The 13249-nt window shown below is 34.7% G+C and overlaps 1 protein-coding gene across 3 annotated transcripts in view; it reads left to right on the forward strand.

Moving 5' to 3' along the window:
* Positions 1-11696: 11696 nt before the first annotated feature.
* The window catches only part of LOC108040160 (zinc finger protein 646), a 41362-nt gene continuing 39809 nt past the window's right edge, over positions 11697-13249 (forward strand). The window contains exon 1 of one of the 3 annotated variants that reach the window (XM_017117446.2): positions 11697-12066. The gene's annotated coding sequence lies outside the window, so the exon portion shown is untranslated. Of the gene's footprint in view, positions 12067-12566; positions 12665-13249 lie in introns of those variants that run through there. The other 2 variants (XM_017117444.2, XM_017117445.1) reach the window with 2 other exon arrangements.

Below are 13249 nucleotides of genomic sequence, written 5' to 3' on the forward strand. Positions count from 1 at the left end.
ATTCATGAAAATAGTACTTTTTTTGGCCGAATTAACCATACCCCCTCCCCCTTAAAGAACTATGACAAAGTGTAACAAGGAAATGCTCAATGAGCTCTGATATATCCAAGTTGCACTAAATCTAAACATGGGAATGTTCTTAAACATACAATTTCTAAAGTCATGTCTTTTTAACCCTTTTTGCTTAAAGCATTCATACACTCGCATGCATAGGCAGCTGGATATTTCAAAATATGAAGAATAATAATTGAAAAACATATTTAGAACATATTAATTGACAAAAATGGTATTTTATACACATATATCTTTCAGTTTGTTTCCAACAAAGCTCAAAAATGGTTAACTAATTATTTAAGATTCTACTTAAAAGCGGACTAAACTACCCAAAAATTTAAATTGCTTTAATCGTTTTAAACTTGAATCATTCAACTTTGAAAAATGTCTTATATACAAATACCCATTTTTTGAAGAAACTATAAGATTATTTTATGGTTCATTTAAAAATGGGTCTCTGATACGTTTCCCAACAAAGAAACCGCTTTTGCCAAAAAAAATAAGATGATTGATTTAATATGACACAAATGATTTACTGAATGCACATCATTTCAAGAAGATTGTGCTAAAATTTGAGCTTGATCCGAGTAAAACTTTTAAAGTTATGGGGAGTTGAACATAGTTAAGTCCAAAACTTTAAAACGCTCTGCTAAAATGTGGCCGTTTTCAAAGTCGGTTTTCACTATCCTGAAAAATCTACGGGACGAACCGTGTTAGATCTTTACTAAGTTCCTCAGGTAATGCTGTCGAGTTTTATTTATTTTTGGGAAAATTTATTATTTTTATAACAACAAATTTGTCCTTTAAATAATGCGATTTTTAAATTTATTTGATATATTTTAAATATATATAACTTTTTTAATTTTGAAGTGCCCACCATATTTACACAAACAACCTTGCAGAGCGTATTATAATTAGTCCAAAACTCATTTTAATAGACATTTTAGTGTAGTCGCTTTGATTTGTGAAAGTACAGATAAGCAACTAAAATTCAATGCAAATCAATATATCTACCCATGCATGCTCATACACCAAAATACAACGATTATTATTACCTGAATCATTTTATATAAAATATGTACATATACAGTACACGGCCAAACATATATAAGTATTTGTAATACATACAGCTTACCATGTGCATACTCTTGCAATGTATGAAAGCATTTACATGTGCATCCGATTATTATATTTATGCATATACCTACTTGTACTTGAAATTGTATGTGTATTCATACATGTACATATGTCATACTTTTGAACACGATATTTTCGGCACTATATTACCCATATTCGGAAAAGATTTTTGTTAAAAAATCTATTTAATTTTGTCGATGATAATAGAGTATTAAGTTAAGTATTAATTTAAAAATCTATTTAATTTTGTCGATGATAATAGAGTATTAAGTCGGATCGAGCCCATGGGAGCTATATTATCTGCTTGAAACTTTCCCAAAAGTTGCCTTTTTATTGCAGGTAGTCTACAAGTCGGAACGAGCCGGATCGGACTGGCCGCAGCTGCATGTAAAATTTTTACTCATAATACAAAATACCGAATGTTAAAAAACATTCACCTCTCTCTCTCTTTTCTATCGGCAGCACGCAGTATTAACTTTTTATACCCTTTTTATACACTTTTGGTCGAAAGTGTGCAAGGCAGTGAAGGACACATAAGGTATATATATATATTCATGATCAGGATCGCGTCCTGAGTTGATATAAGCATGTCCGTCTGTCCGTCTTTCTGTCCGTCCGTCTGTTTCTACTTTCTAACATTGGTGTTTGTAAAGTTAGGAAGTTTTGATTTTCAATGGGTTGTATTTTTGGCCAATCAATCCGATTTTTGAAAATATAATTTACAGAATATTCTGCAAGGGTTTATCAACTTCAGTTCCGCCCGAAGTTAGCTTACATTTCTTGTTAAAATTGTTTTTCTTCCGATTGTTCCTAAGGGAGCTATATGATATAGTCGCCCGATCCGGTTCGTTCCGACTTAAAACAACCTGCAATTAAAAGAGAACTTTTGGAAAACTGAGGGACTAGTTTGCATAGAAACGGACAGACGGACGGACAGACGGACATGGCTAGATCGACTCTCCTGGTGATGCTGATCAAGAATATATATCCTTTATAGGGTCGGAAATGTCTCCTTCACTGCGTTGCAAACTTTTGACTGAAATTATAATACCCTCTGCAAGGATATAACAAAAGATATACTTTTTAAAATTGTTTTTCTTCCGATTGTTCCTAAGGGAGCTATATGATATAGTCGCCCGATCCGGTTCGTTTCGACGTAAAACAACCTGCAATTAAATGACAACTTTTGGAAAAGATTCAATCAGATAGCTTTAAAACTGAGGGACTAGTTTGCGTAGAAACGGACGGACGGACAAACAGACGGACATGGCTAGAACGACTCTCCAGGTGATGCTAATAAAGAATATATATATATACTTTATAGGGTCAGAGATGTCTCCTTCACTGAGTTGCAAACTTTTGACCGAAATTATAATACCCTCTGCAAGGGTATAAAAAGTCTTGACGATCGCTTCTTCAGCATAAAACATTTCTGATAAAAAATTGTGTGACGTAAAATGACTAAATAAATACACTTTTGACAATTTTCCCATTCAGAACTCTGCAATTGAAAATTGATTTTTTCCAAAATACATGTAATGTTTGTTCTGTTGGGACAGTCGTGGCTAATTTTTGATTCCGCGGCTATACTTCTATAGTAAACTCCTTCCGCACTTTTTAAAAGGGACGGCGTTTCCCTGAAATTTTGTAAAAAGGATTCCAATTAGTCAAAATAAAATCAGCTTCAGATAATTAATATAAACAATCATATGCACACATATACACATAACGTGCAGCTGAATTTTGTCACATAGAATACAAGAAGAGCGTCCCACGAATGTTAATATGCATGCAAGGATTCCCGCCACACATTATTCACATACATCCGTTGCTGTTCTTGTATGGTATAGTTATATACATTTGGTATAAACATGCATACATGCATAGCAACGCACTTATGGAACTGCATTTTTTTACTTGGCCATTATTTATGAAAAACAAATTGCATTTACACATCTCGCACCGTTGTTTGCAGCTGTGAAATGTACGTATGCGCGATGTTGTCGACGGTTAATAGGCGATACATACGAAATCGCAAATAAGAAATCTGGCGGATAGTTTTCAAAAATAAATATTTTGAAGATAACACTCAAAAAATATTTTTCTAAATTGAGGAAAACTTCTTCGTGCTACGATTTCTTTACTACCTGCAAAATTATGTCTTTAGTTCTGATAGACTTGTTTATCTAGAAACGGAAGCGACAAAAATTAATATTTGTGAAACTAAATAAAAACAAGAAAGGAAAGCTAACTTCGGGCGGAGCCGAAGTTGATATACCCTTGCAGAATATTTTATAAATTATATTGTCCAAAATTATTCATATGATGTATTCTTAATACTCATAAAATGTCCCAACTTCCTAACTTTAAAAACACCAAAGTTATGTCATTTCCAATCGTTCAGTTATATGGCAGCTATAAGATATATTCGGCCGATCCTTATGAAATTCGGTAGGTCGGATTGATTGGCCAAAAATAAAACCCATAGAAAATCCCAACTTCCTAACTTTACAAACACCAAAGCTATGGCATTTCCGATCAATCAGTTATATGGCGGCTATAGGATATAGTCGTCCGATCCCTATGAAATTTGGTAGGTCGAATTGATTAGCCAAAAATAAAACCCATAGAAAATCCCAACTTCCTAACTTTAAAAACACCAAAGTTATGGCTTTTCCGATCGTTCAGTTATATGGCAGCTATATGATATAGTGGCCCGATCCGGCTCGTTCCGACTTATATACTACCTGCAATAGAAAGACAACTTTTGGGAAAGTTTCAAGCAGATAGCTTTAAAACTGAGGGACTAGTTTGCGTAGAAACGGACGGACAGACGGACAGACGGACAGACGGACGGACAGACGGACATGGCTAGATCGACTCTCCTGGTGATGCTGATCAAGAATATATATACTTTATAGGGTCGGAAATGTCTCCTTCACTGCGTTGCAAACTTTTGACTGAAATTATAATACCCTCTGCAAGGGTATAACAAGAAAGCAAACTTCGACAAGCCGAAGTTTATATACCCTTGCAGTTATTAGAAAATGACTACCTTCCGATTTCTTATATTTCCATTATTACTAAAAACAATAAAGCTATGTCGATTTTGCACTGCATTTTGCAATCGTTTCTATGGCAACTATATGATATTGTTGTCCAATTTTGACAAAACTAAAAGCGTAATTCAAAGGAATATTTTGATAAATAGAAAAACACCAAAATAAAATGTTTCTCGTTTTTATTTTTTTCAATTTTTCGATTTTTCTATAGGAGCATATAATATAGATGTCCGATTTTAATTTAATTAAGACCGTAATTCCATAATATTTAAATATTACCAAAGAACAACAACAATTTAAAAACACCAGCTATTAAATAAAAATGTTTCTGATTGTTCCTATGGGAGTTATGATATAGATTTCCGATTTTAATTTACCTAAAACCGCAATTCCATAATATTTAAATATGTACTACCAAATTCCAAAGAACAAAATTTTAAAAACAACAAAATTATAATTTTTTGCATTTTCTTCCTATTGTTTCTATTGGAGCTATACTAATTCGGCTGGATCCGACTTACATATATACTATCTGCTATAGAAACACAACTTTTAAAAACTTTTTTCAAGCAGATACATAGCTTTAAAACTGAGGGACTAGTTTGCGTAGAAACGGACGGACGGACAAACAGACGGACATGGCTAGATTGACTCTCCTGTTGTTGCTGATCCCGAATATATATGTATACTTTACAGAGTCGGAAATCTCTCCTTCACTGCGTTGCAAACTTTTGACTGAAATTATAATACCCTGTGAAAGGGTATAAAAAGCATTGCCTGGGATTACTTCACATTCGCATAATCTTAATTTTGTGCACGTTCATTTAATGTTTAAACTGGTTCGGTGTTCAAATACCTCCATCAGATGAACCAATACATCTATTTATACATATGTACAGACAAAAGTACATAGGTAAGTGTACATAGGCAGAGAGCGAGATAGGGAAAGATGCGCGGAATGTGTTTATTAATTTATAAGTATTAATTCGTGCAGGCTGGCCGCAGAGTGGAAATGCACCATTATGACCGTACACACACACCGAAGCTGCACCATACATACAAACCTACAATCAGTTTATTCATACACACTTTTGCATTTGCATTTGCCCATACATTTATGTATGCACACACACTCACATGCTTTTATCTCGATATCTAATGTAGATCTCGAGACATGTTTACAGGGTCGGTCGGAACAATCTGCCTGCTATTTGCAAATACAGAACATTTTAAATGCGCTTTTGTCAAAAAAATGCAACTTATCCCTATAACCTCGAAATTTGCCTTATTCAATCCATTATATCATGACAATTTTTTTAATTATCTCTACTTATAAACATTTTGTATTACGTTAAGCTTAACAAAAATGAAAGAAAACTTCGGCAAGCCGAAGTTTATATACCCTTGCAGTTATTACAGATCTACTACATTTTGCTTTCTATGCCTATATTACTTAGTAATAGAAACAATGAAGCTATGTCGATTTTTCGCTTCATTTTGCCATCGTTTCTATGGCAGCCATATGATATTGTTGTCCGATTTTGACAAAACTAAAAGCGTAATTCTGAAACAGTAAATGATTACTAAATCTCAAAGGAATATTTTAATAAATAGAAAACACCATAATACAATTTTTTCACATTTTTATACCCTTGCAGAGGGTATTACAATTTCAGTCAAAAGTTCGCAACGCAGTAAAGGAGACATTTCCGACCCTATAAAGTATATAAATTCTTGATCAGCATCACCAGGAGAGTCGATCTAGCCATGTCCGCTTGTCCGTTCGTCCGTCCGTCCCTACGCAAACTAGTCCCTCAGTTTTAAAGCTATCTGCTTGAAACTTTCCAAAAAGTTGTTTTTCTATTGCAGGTAGTATATAAGTCGGAACGAGCCGGATAGGGCGACTATATCATATAGCTCCTATAAGAACAATCGGAAGAAAAAATTCAAAAAAATTATAACTTTGTTGTTTTTAATTTTCTTTTCGTTCTTTGGGATTTGGTAATATTTAATAATTACCAAACGGTTTTAATTAAATTAAAATCGGACAACAATATAATATAGCGGTCATAAAAACAATGGCAAAATGAATTGCAAAATCGACATAGCTACATTGTTATACCCTTGCAAAGGGTATTATAATTTTGGTCAAAAGTGTGCAACCCAGTGAAGGAGACATCTCCGACCTTATAAAGTATATTTATTTTTGATCAGGATCGCGTCCTGAGTTGATATAAGCATGTCCGTCTGTCTGTCTGTTTCTACGCGAACTAGTCTCTTTCTTTTTCTTTCTTTTTAAAGATAGGAAGTTGGGATTTTTTTATGAGTATTATGAATGCATCATATGTTTAATTTTGGAGAATATAATTTAGAAGAATATTCGATTTTCCTATGGGAGCTATATGATATAGATGTCCGATTTTAATTTAATTATGACCGTAATTCTATAATATTTAAATATTACCAAATCCCAAAGAACGAAAGAAAATTAAGACTAGAAAGGAAAACTAGCTTCGGGCGGAGCCAAAGTTGATATACCCTTGCAGAATATTCTGTAAATAATATTCTCCAAAATTATTCATATGATGCATTCCTTATACTCTTAAAAAATCCCAACTTCCAAACTTTAAAAACACCAAAGTTATGGCATTTCCAATCGTTCAGTTATATGGCATAGTTTGGTAGGTCGGATTGATTGAAAAAAAAACACATAGAAAATCCAAACTTTACAAACACCAAAGTTGTGGCATTTCCGATCAATCAGTTATATGGCGGCCATAGGATATAGTCGGCCGATCCTTAAGAAATTTAGTAGGTCGGATTGATTGGCCAAATATAAAATCCATAAAAAATCACAACTTCCTAACTTTAAAAACACGCATTTCCGATCGCTCAGTTATATGGCAGCTATATGATATAGGGTCCCGATCAAGCAGATAGCTTTAAAACTGAGGGACTAGTTTGCGTAGAAACGGACGGACAGACAGACGGACATGGCTAGATTGACTCTCCTGTTGTTGCTGATCCAGAATATACATATGTATATACATACATACTTTATAGGGTCAGAGATGTCTCCTTCTCTGCGTTGCACACTTTTGACCAAAATTATAATACCCTCTGCAAGAGTGTAAAAATAAATCTACAGGAAGGTCCTTGAGAGGATATTCTCAAGTATATTGGCAAGACGAGCCTACCAGTGTCATAATAACCATCTGTTGCTAAGCATGAACAAATACTGATTGGATTGGACCTCATTTTGTTTACTTTAGAGGCGTTAATTTTGAACATTTTAGAGATAATACTTTAGATAATCTAATTAAAAAATGTTTAAATTTATTTATTCTTATTTTTGAAGGATTTGATGTAGTTTGTATCTCTTGTTTCTCAGTTTCAAATGTAAATCGCTTAGCTCAAGAGCTTTGCCACTGTTAGTTGTCAATGTATAATATTTAAGAAAATCAATAGAGGTCGATATAAATGGACTGAGCACAGAATAAAATCGATTGAACAGGAGAGAAGGCAGCTAATTCTACCTATGTGTGTACATATGTATGTATATACATGCTGCAGCATATATGTTTGCGTATATACTAAATAAGCACATACATATATTTAAATCATTAAGGGTTCGATAGTGTTTGTCGGGTGCTTACGTGTGTATGTCTGTGCTGCATACGTGAATGTTTTGCACATAAGGATTTTCACATATACATTAAAATGCATACAGCTACACCGTGACGCCGACCAGAAATGCATCCAGATTGCATGCACACACACGAAACCACACACACATGCACAGACACAGCGAAGTGCAGCGCACAAACACAAGCTAGACAGAAACCGGTAAAAGAGTCGAGACGGCGGCAACCAGAAGGAGAGAGGGAGACAGCAGGACAAGAGCGGGGACAGGAGGTGCCAGAGAGGCCTTGAAGTAGACATTAAATCATGCACAAATTTGCATACCACCGACCAGGACCGGCTCCGTTGCGGTTGCAGCGGGGGGGGAGGGGAGTGAAAGGGGGGTTCATTGGGTGGTTGCAGTGGTCATCACGGCTGCACCGCCGCCATATAAGGGATGTTACTGCGGAAAGTGCAACGATGACCGGCCGACACCGAGTGCAGCCAAAACAGCACTTGCTGCCCCCTCGCCACTCTGTGTGAGAGTAATCAGTTGGCGGGGGTGGCGTAAGGGATGATGCAACGAAAACGCATCTGAAACGCGGCATGGGCCAGACATATTTGGTTCACACACACACTCGCGGGGAACGAATGGTCTCTGGGCATCGACAGCATGCAGTTGCATACACTCGAAAAAACTGGATCGTAGATACATACACAAAGTTTTTCTCCATTAAAAGAAAGCTGAAGTTTGTTCTATTGTGCGTACCTTGTTATTTTTTTTTTGTTTTCTTAAGAATATATGTATACTGTGTATAATTTGGAAATAGTATAGTATTATGATGGTATAAATATTATGAATCCCCAGGGTTACTTCAATACCAATAATCGCTTGTTTCGATTTTCGGAATTCGATCCGGCTCTTAGTTATGATTTTCCTTGCGGCTAAGACTGTTGGCCAGAAATTGTTATAAAAGAACAACATTTTATGAGGAAGTTATAAAGATATGATGTATGCTAACTGCCATTAATGATTAAATTAAGTCAATGGCTTAGTGGCTTTGGTAAGCGCTTGACGATCCAGAGACCGCAGATCAAATCCCTACTAGTCCCTCAGTTTTAAAGGCATTTTAAGGCTAGTTGTCTTTCTATTGCAGGTAGTATATAAGTCGGAACGAAAAAACCAATTTTTTTGTTTGTTCTTTGGGATTTGGTAATATTTAAATATTAAGGAATTATGGTTTTAATTAAATTAAAATCGGACATCTATATCATATAGCACCCATTAAAAAATGAAAAAATTAAAAAGAAAAAAATTTTAAAAAACTTTTTGTTTTGCTGTTTTTCTGTTTATCAAAATATTCCTTTGAGATATTTGAATTATTTACTAAATCAGAATTACGCTTTTATTTTTCTCAAAATCGGACAACAATATCATATAGGTGACGATGACAAAATGCAAAATCGACATATGTAGCTTCATTGTTTTCAGTAATAAAGGCATAGAAATTTGCTTCCTTTCTTGTTTTTTTAAAGGTTGTATAAATTAATAAAATAAAATATTTTCGAAAATATCAAGACGATTGACTTTATTTCTAGGATCAATTTAGGGTCATATTAGGATTGTAAAACTAATTTGAGGAATCTTTATGATTGTAGGGTCAAAATTATCAATTTTGCTAGTTTTTTTATTAGGAGGGGACTGGACATAAACTAGAATTTGAATAGATTTATTATTTTTAAAAAGTAGGCGCCGGTAAGCCTTTTTACATAGTGATGGTGGAATTAAGGGCAATAGTAATCAGTAATGCCCTGATCTTCCTATAACAAATATAGAAAGTACACTGTAAGTCGGCGGATTTTGAAAAAAACTTTGCAGGGCATTATACTACTTAACATGTTTGATGTTGGCATTACTGAGTTAGATGAGGAGTTGAGGTGTAAGAGGCGACGCCTGTAAAAGCTTTAATTTTCTTTGAGTGTGAAACTGCAACTACAAGTGCAGAAGCAACTGGCATTGCAACTGCAGTTGCCAAGAGCGCCGGCGCTGGCCTGTCCGAGTGCAAGGACCTGAATCCACATCCACATCCACATCCGCCGCTTTCGTTGCTGCAGTCGCTGCCGCTGCTGTCACTTTTTGTTTAACACACACAATTTTTATCTTATAATAAGCACACCGCTGACTCCCAGTCGTTCCCCCCTTTTGGCCACTCGTTGTCCCTTCTCCAGCTCACCAAACAACGTATTGCCGAGGCGATGATTTTTATTCTCAATTATTTTGGATGCGGCATTCACAAACGCAATATTCCATGGAGTAGAACAGCCGACTGCGGATCGTCCTGACCTCGCGGAGCATTTTTATTTTATCAAATGTGCATAAACTAGATTTAAAATTATTGTGGATTTGTGATAAAAATAAACCAAAAAACCAAAAAAAAAGATGATAGATAAAGAAGCAAAGCACCAATGAATTGCGTAGCAATTGGGCAATATTATTTGTGTTTTACTGCTTCAAATTAAAAATCTTAAAAAACTTTTTCTATTTATTTTATTTCAGATCATCATAATTTTAACAAAAACAATAGACCAAAAACGTTTTTAATACAAATACAAGAATCCGTATCAAGCGATAAAATCATCCAACCTAACTCAACAACCATTTTTAAGTTTTAAAGCAATAGAACAGATGCAATTAATTCTCTGATTTAAGTACTCACATTACTAAAACGGAATATCAACATCAACTTAACCTTCATCACGAATCTAAGAAAATTATAACAAATAAATCAATGTAACCCAACATAAAAACCGACCAACGAGAATAAACCGCTAAAAACCATCTCAAATTTCTATGTTAGACAAATGAAATAAAAACATAATTTACAACAACCAAAATGTTGCAAAATTGAAATCAAAAGTACAAAACCACATAAATTAATTACGAAAAAAATTTATAAATTTATTAAAAATACAAAAGGAACTTAAACGAAAACCATAAACAATTTTACGCAGAAAACACTTTTTATCTTTGAACTGTAGGTTTGAGTAAGGATTGCGTGAGAATTTGACCTAGGCCACGGACTAAAAAAAACTAACTTACTTATGTATATATATAGACGTTTAAATTGTATAGCTAGCTAACATTCTATATCTAAGGTTAAGAGTTTGTGTGTTACGAGCTACACCGAGATTTCCAAAGTTATCACAGAGGATACATTTCCACAGCTACAAAATACATTCCCCGAATGCTTATTCAAGACACACTGACACCGGAACAGACAGTTTTGACTACCACATACCCTACAGCTAGTATTTGACACAAAAGTGGCTATATTTATACCCATATTTAACTACACACTCCAGAAGAAAATCACGATAGACTTTCTTATAATAAGAGCAATTTTCAAAAATATCAATTGTAATTACACGATAAAACCTGGAGAGCGAAATATAAATTAATCTAGACAACAGTACGTAAAATAAAATATATCGTAGTTCTATAACGCTACCAACTAATCCACTTAAACCACTATAATACCATATTTCACTAAAATAAATGGGAGATTTTTTAATTAGATATTTATTTAAGTCGGTATATAAACGTATTTGTAGCCAATTTTTGGTGATCCAGGCTAAAAAAACTCTGAAACTTTATTAAATAAAATTATATTTTTATATACCTTAAATTGTAGTGGACGAGAGAAATAGGCAATAGGCGAAAAATACATTTCCGATAGTTAGGTGATACTTTTTGGGCGAGAAAATAAGTAAAGGTATCGGGTAACAAATTGTGATTTAAAATTTACAAAAATTAAAAGCTAATAAAATCCAAATAGAGACTTAATCTGTCTAGCTCCATGACGGTACAGAGAGGGGGTACTGTAATTTTGAGAGTTACACCGAAAATAGGCGATTAATGACTTTTCGTAACGAATATATCGCGACACCGTAACGTGTGCCTTATTCCGGCCTTATGTTTAAATGACTTTCAATAACACATCAAAAATAATTTAAATCAAACCATAACCTATTAACTATAAGAAAAGCCACTTGTAAAAAGTAATTTATAAGGAAATTACCAGGTGCTCGTGGAACGTTAACCATTCGATTTGCATGCTCCTCATCATCTTCAGCGACGTTGCTACCGTCTTCGTACTACAATCACAAGAGAGGATCTATGTTTATCTCTGAGGTAACTACTGAATCCGAGTCCTAATATTTAGCTTGAGTCCCAGCCGGAAAACCGACTGAACAACAACATCGACGATCATACTTTGACTTCCACTACAAAGATGACCCAATGCCCCGCCGGTCGACCATTATTCCGATGTTGTCCGATTTGTTAACTAAGAGCAAGTTAAGAGAGCATTGATACCCGTTAAAATTGGTGCTGCTGAGCGAAGATGCTGGTGTTAGTGTTGGTGTTGGTGGACACGAAGACGCAACGAAGACTCTTAGCCGAAGGTTCCAACCGCGTCCTGAAACGAAGACGTTGGCTTACTTTGCGAGGACGATGGCGATGACTCGACTTCAAGCCGACTCCACTTTTGTGTACAAGTTCTATTTCTAAACGAGACGTGTCTGAACCCCCAGCAACAGTCATATTTATACTTGGCCGAGGCGGCGGCCAAATTAGTTTTTCTATGACTCGCGCGCCGCCAGGTTATCTGTACTTGTTTACTGGGAGCGACTCCAAAGTCTCAGCTGTAACCGTAACCGTAACCGTAATCGAGGCCGTGCATACAGATATTCATTATTTTATTTGTCTGCCAAAATAACCTCGCAAAGAGGTAAACGAGGGCGAGAACACACTAAAATCCCTAAAAGTTCGAATACTGATACTTAATAAAGTATAGTAAATAATAAAACATATTATATTCAAAAGTTTATTTGCGACATTTTATATATAATTTCAAATATTTTTATCATTACTATTTGATATTATTATATATTATATTTCCTGATTTAATATAAGTTTTCTGCTTAGCTTAGCATAGTTTTCATCAAATGCTTTAAAATAGGAAAGCCCTCTTTTTCCGGACTTACAACATTAGTTTAAGCTTAAGAATTTTGTGTATTATTTTAAAGAATACTAGTGATGAAAAAGACGGGGAGTTTTTCGACCACCATCAAACGTCAAACTTGTGCTAGTGTTCAAAGCCACAATTATATAGCATCATATAAAATAATTGTGTACAACTTAATCAACTAAAAATGTGTCAGAATATCTCCGAAAACTTGGATTTTCAAGAGAAGTGCTTTAATTACCTAAAGGTTATACGAAAATCTTAACTTCAGGTTTGAACTATTCATTACAATTGAACTATTCATTAAAGTTTAAAGCTTTTGCCATAAAGACAAAACCATTGTTTTTC

This window comes from Drosophila rhopaloa, unplaced genomic scaffold, assembly GCF_018152115.1.
Source record: "Drosophila rhopaloa isolate 14029-0021.01 unplaced genomic scaffold, ASM1815211v1 contig_203, whole genome shotgun sequence".
Classification (NCBI taxonomy): Eukaryota; Metazoa; Arthropoda; class Insecta; order Diptera; family Drosophilidae; genus Drosophila; species Drosophila rhopaloa.